Here is a 5,318-nt window from a genome sequence, read left to right on the forward strand (position 1 = left end):
ACACATCCCAAGATCTCCCCCACCCTAAGATCTCCCCCTGTTCATTAGGCTTATGCTGCCGTTTTTTGAACATGTGTCCCATGAGGAGGAAATTCCTGAATGCACATGTCCACAAAGGAGACCACCTCCCTTTGTCCCTATATCCAATCATCACAATCCATTCCACCTACATGCCCAGGACATTCTGACACCTTTATCCTTAAACTACACCCAATCCCAACCCTTAGGGGAGGTGGATTTGAGAAATTTTCTCCTATTTCCTTTGCTTGACACCCTGCAATAAAATCTTTTTTGCTCTGAAGCAAAACCAGTGTCAGTGTTTGGTTTACTGCACATCAGGCAACAATCCCCTTGTCTGGTAACACCTACAGTCAGCACAAGTGCGCTCATAGGGTCATACCAAACTACCTTCCTCTATCCTCTAACTGAGCCACCCTATCCTTCCTGCTTCTTTCTTTTGGATTGCTTTTGGACACCCAGGCGTCCCTATCCTTCCTGCTTCTTTCTTTTGGATTGCTATAACATTATAAGGTGGTAGATCAAAGAATTGTGATTGCAAAGCAATGAGCAAAGTCTTCTGTAATATCTTGGAAAATAAAATAGTAAAATGTGTACTTAACAATTGTTTCCTTTATGGGCTTTCACAATCTATGAAGTATTTAATAACTGAATCTCTAAATACATTGCTAACATTTGTATATCAATAACTTAAATAAAAACATAAAAACAACATCAATAAAGTAAATGTAAATGACACTAAATTATAAGATATGACAAAATAATGATTGGGCCAAAGTAATAAAATAACAAACATTTAATGAGGATAAATGTTAATGTTATTTGGTTCCAAAAAATGTTTAGAAACTCATTAATATGAAAAACTAATTTAGCCCAGGGCCATATCAGACAAGTTAATGCCTTTAATAGTATCTTCAGTCAGTAATTTTCCACTTTTTAAATTATCTGGAACAGGTAGCTTGCTAATGCCCCCAAATAGCCCATACCACTTTTGAAAAAATATGTATTGGGTTCAGTTTTGCCCTATTTTGACATATATCAATTAGTTTAACTTTTACCTTTGGATGGCAGCCATTCAGACATTTGAAGAGTGCTCTCAAAAGAAATAGCTAAGACATCATTTCTTCTTTATGCTGTCTCCCCAGTTCCTTTGACTGTTCTTCACAGGACATTTCCTTAAATCCCCTAACTATTCTTATTCTCCACCCCAGAAACACTATAATGTATCAGTGTCTCAAAGTGTAGGATGCAGAAATTGACACATATTCAGGTGAGATCTTATTTCCCTTGTAATGTAAAGGTGTCACACAAAAGGGCAACTTACTCCATTTTCAGAGCTTTTCCTATGTCTGCTGTTCCTTAAAAATAATCAGCTCAAGATAAACTTTATGCCAAAGAGACACATTTTGGATGGTATATTTTGTTCCCCTTCATGAGCTTATTACATTATAAGCTTGGGCCATTTCAGGGAGTTACTCAATTTTCCTGTGTCTCTCCCATGTATATAGGAGATATATGTGTTATTAAACGTGTTTGTTTTTCTCCTGTTAATCTTCCAATATGGGAGGTGGGAGGGGTCTCAGCCAAGAACCAAGAAGGGTAGAGGAAACATTATTCTTCCTCCCCTACATTTTCTTTGAGCCAATTCTGTAATATGGCTGATCACCATTTAGGCAAATTTAAATGTCATTGGTAGAGGTGTGATATCTAGAACTTAGCAGTCAATATCCCTATTACACACTACATGAGTTATACCATATCTGGATTATTATTTCCATTCTTAGAAAATATCTGTTGTTATCTTGATAAACCTGTGTGCATTCAGAAAACAGTACCCAGGAAGATAAGGACAGTCTTGGGACCATGTGACCTAAAGAACTGGTGACATAACATGGCATCTCAGGTCAGGAAAGGAGGAACTTACCAGGAATGACTCCCTCAAAACTCTGAAGCATGACACCTGAAAGAGAGTCCTTTGCTGTGGTCATCACATAAGGCAGAATTAGACAAATGAGTGAAAGGGAGGCAGAGTTTAAAATAGCTACTTTGAAATGAAGTAAATTCACTGTCACTGCAAGTACTCAAGCAGAGGTGGGTTTCTATTTAGCAAGAACAGTGTGTTAAGGATTCAGGTATTAGATGCCAGTTTGAGTAAATATTTAATTCCCTTCAAAAGCTAAGCTACTAGGACTACTAGGACCAAAATTCCCCATCAGTTCAAGAGGAAATCAGGTATATTGGTAACAAGGCAACATAGAGGCAGAAAAAGAAAGCTATGTATGCAATATGCAACATTCCTGTGAATTACAGAACAAGGTGTCCTGGGCTTGTCTGTAGTATTAGTCCATCCTCTCCCCTGGTCCACGTGGGTGCTTCCATCTGGCAGGTCATTTCCTACCAAGCTCTCCTGAGACTTCCAGTCACTCTGCCCTAGAGCCCCTGGTGTTGGATGCTCCCAGAAGCGTCCAACTAAAGCAATAAGGAAGAGCCATTTAATTCCCTCAATGACTTATCTTACCATTTGAACCTCTGGAGGCCCTTCTGATAATGTTTTTTTTTTATATTAAATTTTAATTTTTTGATGAAACAGTATATGTCATATAAATCACTGAGAAAAATGTATGTTAATATACATCCATACATGCATTTAATCAAGCATATACAAACATTTGTTTAGATGTCACTATGAAGTCATTTCTCAAGGCAGACAAAAGGTAAGATTTTTCATTTCTCTGTTCTTATTTAGTAAATTAGAAATTAAATTAGTAAAAATGAAAGTTAGGGATGAAATAATAAAAATGTAAAATTCTAACAGATGACAACTTGGGTTGGCCAGTTCTGAGACACAAATGTGCACCTGACAGACCTTGTGATTTATAATAATTTGTAAATATTATTTGTTAAAGAAGTATGACAGTTAGTACTTGATGTACCTGTCCTTTTTTTGCCAATTTTATTTTATTTTATTTTTATTTTATTATGTTAATCACCATACATTACATCATTAGTTTTTGATGTAGTGTTCCATGATTCATTGTTTGTGTATAACACCCAGTGCTCCATGCAGAATGTGCCCTCCTTAATACCCATCACCAGGCTAACCCATCCCCCCACCCCCAAACCCTCAGTTTGTTTCTCAGAGTCCATAGTCTCTCATGGTTCGTCTCCCCCTCCAATTTCCCCCCTCCTTCATTTTTCCTTTTTTTTTTTTTTTTAATTACAGTTTGCCTGGTGGTAAACAAGTATTATAGGTATGTCTTTCTTCTTGCCAGAAAAAAAATCCCCCCAAAAACTATAATACCAAATGGTCATTCGATTTAACATTAGATAATGATTCAAGAGTTTCCATAAAGTGAGAAAGGCTGAAGTCATTATTATAAATGTCCTTTCTCTCTCTAACCATCTTAACCATGCCTTGGTATATAATTACTAAGGAGAGTATAAAGATATAAACCCCATAAATGATCCATATAGAAAGAAGTGCTTATGGATGCAGGTCTTTGGTTTCTTGATCATCAAGCTCCCCAAAGTATGTACTATTGAGAACTACTGGAGTGATGGGGTGTGTAAGGGAAGTAGAGAACTCAGGTATGATTTTCACACTGAAAGCTTTGCTTCCCTTATTTAACAACAAAGGAAAAGCATCAAGCATCTCAAGTAATAGGTATTCTCTAGATGAATATTAATTATGCCCCTAGACTTAAATAATGGCAACATCACAGGATGGCAAATAAGACAGTAAGACCTGTAACTGGGGATAGCTATGACGTGGCTATTGTGCAATCTATGCATCAGTATTTTGTTTCTATGGTTGTGCATCAATAGTTCACTCTCAACTGAATTTAGTAAAATTGAATGAATTGTACTGAAATGCCAACTTACCAAACTAATTTCGTGCAACGGCATAGGATTTCATGCTTTTGATATATTTGATAAAACAGTGGAGCTAACAGATCGTGGGGTTCCACTAAGCAGAAATATTTCCAGAACAAACACGGCAAAGAGAAATAAGTATGTCTGTCTGATAGAGGACCTGTAACAAACTCGAAGAATGAGATGCATCAAAGTGAAACTCATCATACTGGCGACAGGTATGGCTGTGCAGGCTCTAATTAACCATCTGAAATTACTGGGGATTTGTTATGCATGGGCTGCTTCTGTTAGTTTATAGCAGAGTCATCCTGCATAGCTATGGCTAAAATTTAGATTTTTTTCAATATGAGTGATAGATAATTATGAATATTTATAAGTGAACATTATTTGTGTTATTATGAATAAGAAAACAAAAAAGAAAGGAATATCTACTAATATTCTGCTCACAGTAAGGTAGAAGCCTGCAGCTTCTCTATACAGCATGACCAACAAGATAAGTTTCTAGAGCTCAATTATTAAGTACACTGTATAACAGTATAGATTGTCCAGAACAGTATGTTGTAAGCACACTGCATAATAATATAGACTGTCCAGAACATTAGCCTCCTCTTCTGTACTTGTCACTTTACCTCTGCTCCTTCTCTTGTCTGCTCCAAGTCTTGAATGCTTCTGATGTGTGGCAGAATCTGTTCCTAATGTATTTCAAAGCCAGAAGCACCTCTCTGTTCATTAAAGCATGTTACTATGTCCTTAGAGACCTTTACTGCCTCTCTGTTCCCTTCTGAAACCATCACCAAATATTCCTTCTCTCTCTTGACTCTTCAGTTCCAGTTTGCTTCTGCTAATTTCATCCCAAGACAAAGACAAACCAAGAGTTAGTGGTTACAGCCCAAGGTGTGGCAGGAGCTCGTTTGGCATCTGTTTCCCACGTAGGGACTGATTGACCGTGTGGCCCTGGGTGAGTTACTTAGCCTCCATTGCCCTAGGTGAACCTGAATCTTAATAATACCTACCTCATCAGGGGTTATGAGAATTCATTAATAAACTATCATTATCGGTCTTCATTATGCACCTGTGTATAACCCCAAACAATCCCTCTTGTTCTAATTGAGCAGTACAGTGTGTGTTTTTTCCTGTGGTTTTATTTTTTATGTGTGGGGTGGGACCATCGTGTGTTCTCTCCACTCCTGCTTGACAGCTATTAGGACCAGACTGCTTTATCTGGGTAATTTGGCTTAGTGGAATTTTTTAAGTCATACCACAACCTACATGTTGACACTGAGAAATTAAAATGATGATTATTAGGCTGGGTTCCCATCCATTGCAAAGTGACGGGCTCATTTTTCTCTCTTCAAAACTGCCAGCTAGCTGGCCCCTTTGCTTCTCAAAGCAGCAAAGTTTTAAAGAACCGAGGAACATTACCCAAG

The sequence above is a fragment of the Mirounga angustirostris genome, unplaced genomic scaffold, assembly GCF_029215605.1.
Source record: "Mirounga angustirostris isolate CCGP_5_RB_7025 unplaced genomic scaffold, mMirAng1.0.hap1 SCAF_9, whole genome shotgun sequence".
Classification (NCBI taxonomy): domain Eukaryota; kingdom Metazoa; phylum Chordata; class Mammalia; order Carnivora; family Phocidae; genus Mirounga; species Mirounga angustirostris.